The sequence below is a fragment of the Gossypium raimondii genome, chromosome 8, assembly GCF_025698545.1.
Source record: "Gossypium raimondii isolate GPD5lz chromosome 8, ASM2569854v1, whole genome shotgun sequence".
Classification (NCBI taxonomy): Eukaryota; Viridiplantae; Streptophyta; class Magnoliopsida; order Malvales; family Malvaceae; genus Gossypium; species Gossypium raimondii.
In genome coordinates, this window is record NC_068572.1 from 13,537,209 (window position 1) to 13,552,039 (window position 14,831).

The 14,831-nt window shown below is 30.1% G+C and overlaps 1 long non-coding RNA gene across 1 annotated transcript; it reads right to left on the reverse strand.

Annotated features, from left to right (window-relative positions):
- Positions 1 to 1,981: 1,981 nt before the first annotated feature.
- LOC128042928 (uncharacterized) lies at positions 1,982 to 4,500 on the reverse strand. Its single transcript, XR_008198530.1, has 3 exons — positions 4,347 to 4,500; positions 3,741 to 3,824; positions 1,982 to 2,155 (listed from the first exon to the last, which is right to left on the reverse strand). It is a non-coding gene; the product is annotated as an uncharacterized LOC128042928 (long non-coding RNA).
- Between the last annotated feature and the right edge of the window lie 10,331 nt (positions 4,501 to 14,831).

The following is a 14,831-nucleotide window of genomic DNA, read 5'->3' on the forward strand; positions in this document are numbered from 1 at the left end:
AAAATTATTTCATTTTAAACAAAACGATGCTGTTTTGCTCTGCTCAAAATCTTTTATTTTTAAAGTAAAATAAAATGGCGGGAAAGTAAAATTATTATTTGCAGCGTTTATTATAAAAACGCCGCTATTGCTTACTTAAAAAACGCCGCAAAAATTTATTTTATTTTGAATAAAACGACGTCGTTTTGGCATGCTAAAAATCTCTTATTTTATCTGTTAAAAATTATTAGTTAAGTGATTTTAAAAAACATTTATTATTACTATTTTTTTATAAATTAGATTTTTATAAATTAATAATAACCAAGTTATTAAGTTAGAAAACAAATATCGATATTTTACTAGATCTAATTAAATTTAAATATAAAATAATTTTTATTGTTTTTAAATAATGAAATGGGTGATTCGGGTAAAACGAGCTTGAAGTTGGAAAAGTTTTAAAATATACATTAATTTGTCTATGTTTAAAATTTTAATAAATGAAAATATATATAATTAATATATATTAAATTGCATGAATCTTTAGTAAAATCTAAATGTTCTTCAATTTTTAAACAAGAACCTTAAACCCTAAACCCAAACTCTAACACATAAACTATTAACCCAAAATAATAAACATTAAACTGTAATCCTTAAAACTCTAAACCATAGACATTAAATCATATATTCTATAACGTAAACCCTAAAATAAAATAAAATTTTTGCAGTGCCACTAAGGTTCCCAATAGGCCTAACATAACCTTGAATCTCTAAACCCTAAATCCTAAATCACTAACTCTTAACTTCTAACCCTTAACCCCAAACCACTAACCCCTAACTCCTAACCCCTAAACCTTATTTAATATATAAATTAAAAATATTAATTAATCAAACCCCTAAATCCTAACCCGAATCCCTAACCCCTAACCCTTAAACCTTATTTCATAAAAATTAAAACACACTAATTAATCTAAACCCTAAAGCCTAACCTAACACCGAATCCATAAACCTTAAATCTCTAACTCTTAATCTCTAACCCCTAAATTACAACCCTTAAACCCGAATCCCTAATTCCATAATCTATAAACGTTAAAATTGTAACTCTTAAACTGGCCTTAAATCCTAAATTAACCATATACCCTAAACCATATATATTAAACCCTAAACTATAATGATAATTAATTAAATATTTTAAAATTAATACTATCATATCTTTTACAATTATATATGAAATTATTTAATATATAAATGAAAAACCAATCAGTCATGTACCTAAAACTTTTTTAAATTATTTTAAATAATACTATTTTAATTTTTCCATTTTTAACAAATATTCAATTAAAAATAAATTGAATTTTAATTAATATAAATAAACAAATTAAATAGTAAATAACAGATAAAAAAATTTTGCGGCGCTTTTTGAAAAAACGTCGCTAAAAGACCGAGCATTAGCGGCACTTTCTCAAAAACGCCGCTAAAAGTCCGAGCATTAGCGGCGCTTTCTCAAAAACGCCGCTAAAGCTCTGAGCATTAGCGGTGCTTTCTTAAAAACGCCGCTAAAGCTCAGAGCATTAGCGGTGCTTTCTTAAAAACGCCGCTAATGCTCGAGCTTTAGCGGCGTTTTGTGTAAAGCGCCGCTAATGCTTGATTTTTAGCGGCGTTTTTTGTCAAAATGCCACTAAAAGTGCCACTAAAGCCTGTTTTGGTGTAGTGTTTACAAACCACACCAACCAACCATACACACCACACAATTGTAGAATATTTTATATAGGAAACTAGACCTAAGTGCATGATTTTCTAAATTAATCATTTTATTCACACAATCAGAAGATATAAGGCATACCTTATTACTCAGCGGTCTCCCTAAACTACAAAAAATTGTTAGTTCATTTAATTATCATCACATTAAGCAAGTAATTAAAAACATCTAAACCAGTAATCAAGCAAGTTATTATAATGTTCAAAAATCCAAAAAAAAAATTTAACAGTTCATAATGTCCGTTAACAACACATTGAAAATTTTATTTAAAAGTTTAAGTCTAATTCAAGTACTACACCCTTGGAACGACCCACATTGCCTTCACTTCAGAGATTAAAAGCTCAACACACATACTCAAAGAAAATGGCATGCGATGGATCACCGTTTGCCACCCTCCTCACTAACTCGGGAACTATTTACCTGCAAGGTAAAGTAAGGGGGTAAGCTTGGGAAAGCTTAGTTAGTACACATGCATACAACAGAAATATATACACACCTAACTTGTTAGGATTTAAACATATTTTAACAATTCACATATAACACAATTTTCATACTCAACAGAATGATATATTGGCAATTCGTGAATATAAAACATAGTCAAATTATATACTTATTGGATAAACAAATCTCCATAACACACCACATGACTCATAAAGTCGTACGCTATCTCCATGTAACTGTACCACGTATGCTCACACTCTCCAAACACACCATGCTATCTACAGTGAATGGAGCTATGCTCAACATTCCCTTATCTCTCCAACGCTATCTTCAAGCCACAATGCCCAACACTTAATAAAAATGGTGAGTACTCACAATCCTATGGCATGCCAATGATATCCAATAGTTTCAAGTGTTCACATTGCCAAAATATCTATTTAATCACATTTTATTTCACAATATAACAGTACCACGTATGCTCACACTCTCCAAACACACCATGCTATCTACAGTGAATGGAGCTATGCTCAACATTCCCTTATCTCTCCAACGCTATCTTCAAGCCACAATGCCCAACACTTAATAAAAATGGTGAGTACTCACAATCCTATGGCATGCCAATGGTATCCAATAGTTTCAAGTGTTCACATTGCCAAAATATCTATTTAATCACATTTTATTTCACAATATAACTGGCTCGCATTACTATTGGGCTCGCACTTAGCATTTCACAATAATGTAATTTTGCATTAATCAAAACTCACAATATCATAAATCTCATAATTCATTTACAGGTTCTTTCATGCATAGATATGCATTAATAATAAAATTTGCATGTTATAAGAGTCCACATTATATTATTTAAAATTTACATGTTATAAGAGTCTACATTATATTATTTGTTCTTATATTCGTTTGTGAATATTACAAAATCATATATGAATATATATTATATATATTTATTTAGTGACATTTATCACTCCAAATTTTAAACATACATTAAAAGTCTCATAAATGTATATATTATATAAAACAAAACCCATAATTATATATACTGTATACAATAGAACCATGCATATATATTATATTATATATATAACGCAAAATATATAATAAAGCCCATGAATGTAAATATATTTTACATACAATAAAGCCCACGCACATAATATATTATATGTATAACCACCCATGCCTATATATATCATATACAATACAACCCCTATACGTATATATATCATATGAAACAATACCCTAAAACTTATATATAATCATAAACGCATATATATATAACAAGACATTTAATTATTTCATATATACATACCCATTTAGAAACTCCCTATCACCACAACTTTGCATATATATACATATATTATTTAACAAAACCCTATAAACGCATACATATATATTATATAATAAATTTCACACATATTTATGTATAACACAAAATTCACGCTTATATATAACATGACCATGCGTACATACCATAAGTGGGGGTTCACAAGCCTCACTTTGATTCTTTACATCTCACAATTCATGTTAAAACACAACATACAAATACACTCACCTATAGCTCACCACGACGCGTTGAACTAGACAACTTTTCGCTTGCCTTTATCCCTGTTTGTTGAGGCTCCACCAACGTTTTTAGCTTCGGTCAAAAATATACATATTACTAAGCATTCAAAACCAATCTAGCTTACTCTCTTTATGCTCATAAAACGGTTCTCCAGTCACACATACTTATTCGACTTATTTCGTACAATCTATTTCACTTAATTTCTTCTTTTTAACTTAATTAAATCCTTAATTTCTACCTCATAACCCCCTAACTTGTGCCTAATTATACATCTAGATCTTTAACTTTGCTAAATTTCTTTAATTAATATCTTTTTGGAAAAACATTGTTCATTTTCATCTCAAAAGAGAACCATTTAATTCATGCAATTACTTAAAGATTTTGAGAAATTGAATTTGTAAACCTCTTAATCTCATCAAAATATACTACAAATCATTTTAAAACATCTCTTAGCTCTTTATTATGAGATTCAACATTTTTATGCAAAGCATAGCTTTAAAACCATGGATCTTTAATTTTCTTGCTTAGATTTATGAAAATTCAAATTAGAAACACCTAATAAAAATTTAATACATAAGAAAATAATAGATTTACCTTTAACTCAAAAACCTCCATGAATTTGTACCAATTGAGCAAAAACAAGCTAAATTTAGGTGAGAAATTAGAGAAGAGTGATTTTCTTACAAAATTGAAGGAATAAGGAGTGTTTGGATGCAAAGAAAATATAATAGATGCAGAAAATTTGAGAGAAAACATTTAACCCTAGATCTAAAACAATTTTAAAACGGAAAATCAAAGATAGAGAAAAATGGGACAACAGTGGCTTTTTATAGCCAACTAGCCATTTTTAAAAAGAATTGGCTATTTGCTCCATAAGTCCTCACCTATTCTCCCTTGTTATAATAGTTCCCCTTTTAACCACTAGTTTTTAATTTACACATTTAACCTCTACTTTAACCACTATTTTAAAATTAACCTCTCTTTTATTATTTTTACTAATGCCCCAATTATTAATACCATAATTATTTAATTTAATCATTATATTTACTGTTATTAACTAATTATTTATTTTATCCTATTTTAATTCCTATGACAGAAAATCTGATTTTTCTCTCAAACCCATAATTTAATGTCCAATTCAGGAAAAAGAAAGATAGAGTCAGATAGTCAAACAGATGATTATCTTAGGTCTTTAAATAAAGATTTTGAAATAGATAAAGACACAGTTAGGATTTTTGGTAACAAAACCGAAAATATAGCTACTAATGATGTAAAACCTGAATACCCAGGAGAAACATCCAATGAACCTGTTCAACCAGGAATAGATGATTTAAATAAAAGAAATGTGGCCCAAGGAGGAATATATTTAGATTTGACTAATACTCCTATTTCAAACTATGAAAAAACCATAGATGATTGGGCACAATCAATGACTATTGTTGTAAACAACAACATATGGTCAAAATAAAAGTTCTTAAATTATTTTGTTGGAAAGTTATTCTTTCTCTTGCAAAGTTAACCCTATTTCCTATAGAATCTAAATTTTCTGACGGAAGACCAGATGTTTTACTGTGCTTCTCTAAATAAGATATATATTTATTTATACATATCTCATCCCAAGGTGGGGGTAGTTTACGAAAATATTGGTTTTCCCAAAATTCTATATTTTCATATTTTAACTTTGATACTCATGAAGAATTTTTTTAATATTAACTAAATTATTTACTTTTTCTTCTCTGAATCGACCTTATTATATAACTTAGAAAAATAAAAGAAGTCATATCAACAAGACTATTCATACCCTTACTCGTAGATGAAATGTTGTTTTCATTTCTAGAGTCTATATCGTAATATGATTACAAGTTTTATCTTGAAACGACACTCAATTTGTTCCAAATTTCCAACCCAGAAATATTATACATATATTGAAAAATCTATGAATAATCCTATAAGAGCAATAGGAATAGATGGTAACGAAACCATAATCCAATATAAAGCTAGAAATATACCAATCTACATAAACAATGTTAGATTTGTAATTCCTAAGATTTTATAGTTTGAAATAGGAGTATTAGTCAAATCTAAATATATTCCTCCTTGGGCCACATTTCTTTTATTTAAATAATCTATTCTTGGTTGAACAGGTTGATTGGATGTTTCTCCTGGGTATTCAGGTTTTACATCATTAATAGCTATATTTTCGATTTTGTTACCAAAAATCCTAACTGTGTCTTTATCTATGCAATAATATCGTAAAATTCATTGTAAGTTTTTGTCTTTGATTTACATTTCTGTTTGCTTCACAGTTATATTTTCAAAACCCAAATATCTATTATTTTGTCTTCTTATTGCCGTTGAGTCCAGGGAGGACGTTAGGCGTTGTGTGAAGATGATAAAGATAATAGACAGTCTTAGGTACCAGAAACAAATATTATGGAACAAATTAAGTGTCAGTTTCAAGGAACAAATTAAACAACTAGAAACAAATCATTAGTTGTTTAAAATCCTTGAAGATAATTTTAGTGAAGAACCATTAAAATTATGGAGAAATAGTCCTAGATATTGTGAAATAAAATTAGTTAATCCTAATAAAATCATTAGGGTTAAACCTATGATCTAAAAAGTTACATTCCAGTTTAGAAAATATAAAAAATATTCTCTAAATGCCTTGATAGATACTGGAGCTACAATCTATAGTTGCAGAAAGAATGCCATTCCTGTAGTAAAATGGGAACTAATGAAAAAACCCAAATCTAAATATATTCCTCATTGGGCCACATTTCTTTTATTTAAATCATCTATTCTTGGTTGAACAGGTTGATTGGATGTTTCTCCTAGGTATTCAGGTTTTACATCATTAGTAGCTATATTTTCGGTTTTGTTACCAAAAATCCTAACTGTGTCTTTATCTATGAAATGTGGCCCAAGAAGGAATATATTTAGATTTGACTAATACTCCTATTTCAAACTATGAAAAAACCATAGATGATTGCGCCCAATCAATAACTATTGTTGTAAACAACAACACATGGTCAAAAGAAAAGTTCTTAAATTATTTTGTTGGAACATATCAATGAGATGTTCTACAATTTCTTAGACGATGGGAAGATTCTGAGAAAGGTAAAGAACAAAAAGGGCAATTAATCAATCAGATAGGAACCCCTAAAGATCTTTTAAGAGGATTAACCTTATCCATGAAGAATTGGATCCTTATCAAAACTACTGTTCGTGATTTAAAATACAATTGTATAGATTTTTTAATATCCTCTATAAATAAAGAGGAAAGATCAATTGGTTTAGAAGTACTAGAACTATTAATTCTTTCCATCATCCAATCTCTTGGAATTGACAAATCTCTTAAATCTAATAATTTTGGCTGTATTTCAGTAGTAAACCTGTTTGGTTCGAAGAGTTCAATAATTTTATTATTAATCTCTTTTATTTCTACTTCTGCCGTATTTGTATATTAATTAATAGAAGTCCAACTGATTGCTAGATCTTCTGCTAAATCATTAATATCAGAATTTTTTGTCTGAATCCTAAGGCAAAGACACTCTTCTAAAAATATTCTCTAAATGCCTTGATAGATACTGGAGTTACAATCTGTAGTTGCAGAAACAATGCGATTCCTGTAGAAAAATGGGAACTAATGAAAAAACCCATAAAAATAATGGGAATAGATGGTAGTAAAACCATTATAAAATATAAAGCTAAAAATATACCAATCTAAATAAAAAATGTTAGATTTGTGATTCCTAAAATAGTATGTTTTCCTAACATGCGGGAGATATATTATTAGGTAACAATTTTATATGTAAGTATTTACCTTTTACTATTGATAAACATTCTATTTGGTTATCAATAGAAGAAGATTTTGGGGACTTTCAGCGGAAAGATTTATAGACTCTTTATTACAAAAGGAAAGTTTACAAAAGAAAAGTAAGAAGGAAAATATTTGGTAATTTACAAGATGCTTTACAATTGATCTTTCCTCTCTATTTATAGAAGAGATTAAAAATTCTATACAATTGTATTTTGAATCCGAATAGTAGTTCTGATATGGATCCAACTCTTCATGGATGTGGTTGCTTCCACGTCTCATGTCTTTTTGCTTCCAATATTTTGCAACAAATCAAAAGCACGTGGGAAATTGTCATCAAGACATATCTACCATTCATTACTTTGGTTGATGTCAACAAAGATAGCAACTTGAAAGAAAGGAAATCCACATACCAACAAAAATTTTGGCAAAGTGGAAGTCATCATGGAAGCAACCATTAATGACAATTAAAATATGAAGACAAAAAGTCTTAGTTATCATTAAAGCAATGATGATGTAAGCAGTGATGGAAGAAGCCATGACACAAGCAATGATGGAAGCGACCATTAATGCAAGCATTCTACGTGGAATCAACCATGACCATGCAATTTAAAAAGACATGAGACGTGGAAGCAACCACATCCATGAAGAATTGGATCCTTATCAGAACTACTGTTCGGGATTCAAAATACAATTGTATAGAATTTTTAATCTCCTCTATAAATAAGAGGAAAGATCAATTGTAAAGCATCTTGTAAATTACCAAATATTTTCCTTCTTACTTTTCTTTTGTAAACTTTCCTTTTGTAATAAAGAGCCTATAAATCCTTTCGCTCATACTCTCAAATCCCTTCACTCACTATTTTCATATCGAAATTAGTAGTTTAATTGGTATAGCTGAAAAATAAAGATTTTATCAGCCATATCAAATTTGGATCATTAAAAATATGATTGGAACTCCCCAATTATCTGCTGTCAATGAAGATAAAGAACATTTGGCAAAAACTATTGACGAATGTTATAATAAATTTGACCATTATCAAGTCCAAACAGGAATTGATTTATTATCTTCTCCATGATGATGTTTATAAATTATGGACGGATGGAAGAAGGATATTGGCATTTCCAAATGGAAACATCCAAGAGGATAGCATAACCAATACAAATGAAAATTTAGTTTTACCCTCTAGCTCTCAACCAGAAGAAGAAGAGGATGATTTAGTACAAATAGTACACCAATAGGAATTAAAACTGTTCAAATTCTTATATTTCCTCGAACCTAGTAGTAATTCTAGAAAAACTAGAATGGAAGAAATTCAAACTTCAACAATTGATAAAAATCAAAAGTTGGAATAAATATTAAAGTTTAGAAGAAAAGTAAATAATTTAGGTAATATTAAAATTTAGACTTAAACCATGAGTCTAAAGAAATATTAACTAATGTTAATAATAAATTAGATCAAGTTTTAATAATAATAATATCGAGTCGATGTAGATTTAGGTCCTTTATATTATGGTAATGGTATCATCGAAAAGTCTTTTCTTCTCCGATTAAATTACCTAATTTAATATCCTATTTTTCGAATTAGGAATTTCTTCTAATTGATTATTAGAACTACTTCCTATATTAAATATAAATATATATTCTTCGTTATTATCTCGAGTCTGCTTTCGATATTAACTCATATAAAATTTCTTCAGGATTTATTTCCTTTTGAAAACATATTTCAAAATCTTATTCTTCCAGACTTTTTATCATTTTCCTAGCATTTTTTTCCTTTATTTGGACAATTGCTAGCTATGTGACCTTCGTCATCACAAATAAAACATTTACAGATTTGTTTCTTTGGTTTAGAAGTCTTTTTCCTAACCACCTTTTGACTTTTACCAGAAAAGTTTTTATTACTGGTTTCCATTTTCTTAATTTATATTTTTACGCTTTTTATAAGTATTAGAATATATTTGTTTACATCCAAATTAGGGCTACAACCAGAGTTGTAGAAAAATGCTATTCCTATAAAAATGAGAATCTATGAATAATCCTATAAGAGCAATAGGAATAGATGGTAACGAAACCATAATCCAATATAAAGCTAGAAATATACCAATCTACATGAACAATGTTAGATTTGTAATTCCTAAGATTTTATGTTTTCCTGAAATGTATGGAGATATATTACTAGGAAATAATTTTATATATCAACATTTACCATTTTCTATAGATAAAAATCTAGTCGAACCTTTACTAAAGGTATGCTCTTGTTACACAACACCTTAACCTCACGAGCTAGGATCTCGATCGGTTCCTCCTCAAAGGTAAGATCAGGTCGAACCTCAGTCTCCTCTATCGGAACAGTATGCGACGAGCCGGATCAGTACTTCCGCTACATTTCCTTGAGTATCTGAATTACTCGTTTCAACTGGCCATCTGTCTAGGGATGATAAGTCGTACTAAAGTTAAACTTCAAACCCAACGCTCCCTAAAGACTCCTCCAAAATCTCGAGGTAAAATGTAAATATCTATTAGAAATAATCAAAACCAATACACCATGAAGTCGAACTATATCTGCCATGTACAACTTAGCTAATCTCCATCAAGTAATTACTACGCATTGCTAGAAAATGCGCACTCTTCGAGAACCGATCAACAATCACACAATCGAATCCCCAACTCACAAACCAGATCACTCTCAATATACGAGTGGATGGAACCCAAATATACTAACGAAAATAAAGAAAAAGATCGCATTATGAATGTACATGCAATCATATCTATTGTCTCGTGGTTATGCAGCTCCTTTACTGCGTAAACATGAATGGGTCCACCAGACTCAATCGGTGCAACTACTGTATGGGCAACTTTCCTCTCGCTCATCGGTGTCTCGTTACCACCACGACTTTGGGCTTGGCCTCTAACAGTTGCAGTAGTTTGAGACAACTTAGCTCTCTTCGGGCAGTTCCGTACCTGGTGCTCCATTGACCCACAACACAGGCACACCCCCGACACACTCCCGGGTGCCCACGTCCACAATGCTCACAAGTCACTACCTCAATTGATCCATCCTTAGAAACTAATACGATTCTCTATAGTCTAGTTTGGCTCAGTTGAAAGTCTCGTCGAGCATCCCTATTAGACTTTTAGAAATCACGACCTCTCTTACTTGGCCTTTCCGAAAATCCCGACTGATCGAAGCCCCTCTTCCCGGACTCAGATACAACTAGTCTCAATGGCTCGATCAGTATCTCCTTTACAGCCTTAGCCTTCTCTACCAAATCATCGAAGGCCTCAATGCTCTTTGCTACAAGATATACTCGAATGTCCCGATTTCACCCAAGTCAAAACCTCTTACACTTGTCCTTTTTAAGGAACACCGTCTCTGAAGCATACTGGTTGAGCCGCACAAACTCAGACTCGGACTCTTACTCATCCACAAACATACTGTTCTCCCAAGTACTTCTTTTGGAAAGACTCCAAAATGAAATCCTAAGTCAGGTGATCAGCAATGGTCCCTCTCTTTACCATATTCCACCAACGAAAAGCTTCACCGTTTAGTAAGGATATAGTGCAACCTAAATTCCCATCATTCAAGCATCTCATCTACTCAAAGATTCTTTCAACACTCTTCAACCAATATCCAGCAATGGTCGGATCAACTTCTTTAGCTCCTTGAAATTCTTTACCACCCAAAGCTCGGAGTTGTTCGAGTGGCAACCCGTTGAAAATTTTATTTAAAAGTTTAAGTCTAATTGTAGTACTAAACCCTTGGAACAACCCACATTGTCCTCACTTGGGAGCTTAAAAGCTCAACATACATACTCAAAGAAAATTCCTTGCGATGGATCATCGTTTTCCATCCTTCTCGCTAACCCAGGAACTATTTATCTGCAAGGTAAAGTAAAAGCTCAATGAGTACACATTAATGCAACACAAATATATATACACTTGACATGTTAAGATTTAAACATATTTGAACAATTCACATATAACACAATTTTCATACTCAACACAGTGATTTATTGGCAATTCATGAATATGAAACAGAGTCAAATTATATACTCATTGGATAAACGAATCTCCAAAACACACCACATGAATCATAAAGTCATACGCTATCTCTATGTAAGTGTAGCATATATGCTCACACTCTCCAAACACACCATGCTATTTATGGTGAATGGAGCTATGCTCGACATTCCCTTACCTCTCCAATGCTATCTCTGGGCCACAATGCCCAACACATAATAAAAATGGTGAGTACTCACAATCCTAGGGCATGCCAATGATATCCAACGGTTTCAAGTGTTCACATTGTCAAAATATCTATTTGATCACATTTTATTTCACAATATAATTGGCTCGCATTACTGTTGAGCTCACACTTAGCATTTCATAATAATGTAATTTTTCACTAATCAAAACTTGCAATATCATATATCTCATAATTCATTTACGGGTTTGTGCATGCATAAATGTGCATTAACGATAAAATTTGTATGTTATAAGAGTCCACATTATATTATTTATTCTTATATTCGTTCATGAATATTACAAAATCATATATGAATATATATATTATATATATATTTATTTAGTGACCTTTATCACCTCAAATTTTAAGCATACATTAAAAGTCCCATAAATTTGTATATTATATAAAACCATACCCTACTTATGTATACTGTATACAATAGAACCATGCACATGCACATGTATATTATATTATATATATAACACCAAAACCACGTATATATGTTATATATATTATAATAAAGCCCATGCATATAATATATTATACATTTTACATACCATAAAGCCCACGCACATAATATATTATATGTATAACCACCCATGCCTATATATATTATATATAATATATATTTATGAAACAATACCCTTAAAACTTATATATAATCATAAATGCATATATATAACAAGACATTTAATTATTTCATATATACAAACCTATTTAAAACTCCCTGTCATGTCAAATTTGCATATTTGTATACATATATTATTTAATAAAACCCTATAAACGCATAGAGATATATATTATATAATAAAATTTACACATATTTATGTATAACACAAAATCCAAGAGTATATTGATAATATATATAACAAGAACATGCGTACATACCATAAGTGGGGTTCACAAGCCTCACTTTGACTCTTTAGATCTCGCAATTCATGCTAAAATAAGACATACAAATGCACTCACCTATAACTCACCACGGCTCGTCGAACTAGACAACTTTTCAATTACCTTTATCCCGGTTTGTTGAGGCTCTACCAACGTTTTCAGCTTCAAACAAAAATATACATATTACTAAGCATTCAAAAACAATCTAGCTTACTCTCTTTATGCTTATACAACGGCTTTCCAGTCGCACATACTTATTCGGCTTATTTCGTACAATCTATTTCACTTAATTTCTTCTTTTTAACTTAATTAAATCCTTAATTTCTACCTCCTAACCTCCTAACTTATGCCTAATTATAGATCTAGACCTCTAACTTTGCTCAATTTCTTTAATTAATATTTTTTCGAAAAAACATTGTTCATTTTTCATTCTCAAAAGAAAACCATTTAATTCATGCAATTACTTGAAGATTTTGATAACTTGAATTTTAAATCTCTTAATCTCATTAAAATATACTACAAATCATTTTAAAACATCTATTAGCTCTTTATTATGAGATTCACCATTTTTATGCAAAACATAGCTTTAAAACCATGGATCTTTGGTTTTCTTGCTTAGATCTATGAAAATTCAAATTAAGAACTCCTAATAAAAATTTAATAAATAATAAAATAATATATTTACATTTAACTCGAAAACCTCCACGAATTTGCACCAAATGAGCAAAAAATAACTAAGTTTAGGTGAGAAATTGGAGAAGAAAGAGTGATTTTCTTACAAAATTGAAGGAATAGGGAGTGTTTGGATGCCAAGAAAATATAATAGATGCAGAAAATTTGAGAGAAAATGTTCATTCCTCGATCTAAAAAAATTAAAAAATGAAAAAAAAAGATAGAGAAAAATGAGACAGTAGTGGCTTTTTTATAGCCAACTAACCATTTTTTTTAAATAGGCTATTTGCTCTATAAGTCCTCCCCTATTCTCCCTTGTTATAATTGTTCCCCTTTTAACCACTAGTTTTTAATTTACACATTTAACCTCTACTTTAGCCACTATTCTCAAATTAATCTCTATTGTTGTTATTATTATTATTATTATTATTATTATTATTATTATTATTATTATTATTATTTTACTAATGTCCCAATTATTAATACCATAATTATTTAATTTAATTATTATTCATTTTACTATTATTAACTAATTTTTTTATCCTATTTTAATTCCTATGACACAAAATCTGATTTTTCTCTCAAACCCATAATCTAATGTTCAATTCTACTAACCGAATTTTAGGATGTGACAATACTACTCTTTAAATGGTTGTTAGATACAGTTTCATGCAATACTGATACCCTTGTTTCAGGAATAGATACTTGGGGGTTGTGTGGTCTGAGTAAAGTCATCCTAAGATTTCTTTGCTTGCAAAAAAGTCATAAAGTTGACAAGGTAACAATCTTTTCTAATTTGACAGTAATTTTAAAGCCTTGATGACCTTCTAAAGCTATCTAAATCTACGCTTAACATAACACTTCTATCTAATATTATCCATTCATTCTAACCAAACATACATTCCTGCTACACTAAAAACTAGTTGTAACACCCCTCATTTGGTCCATTCGTCAGACACGAGTTACAGGATACTACATTAACCAACGAAACTTAATCACATGCATATGTGGTTTCAAATAAGAGCAATGAGTACTAAAATTAACTTTTAAAGAAAAATTCATGGCTAATTTAAACATTTACATGACAATAGAAATATTTTTAACCATAATTAAGGTTCATTTTTAATAAATCTCGAAAAACCATGTAGGTACCGATACCGAATGAGCAGGATCGATATTTTTATCACAAGTACTAATACTTGTATATGGGTATCGATACTAAAGATAGAATCTGTCAAATTTTGAAAATGTCCCAGCTTCGAGGTATCGATATTCATATCTTGAGTATCAATACATTTACCCAAAATACCAAAAGTTCACAAGTTAAAATGTTATCCATGCTCAAAACAATGTTCTACTTAACATACAAATATAGTCTAATTTAACTAAACTTATTAACATCCTTTAAACATTTATCATGCGACATCCATACATTTAAATAAGAAT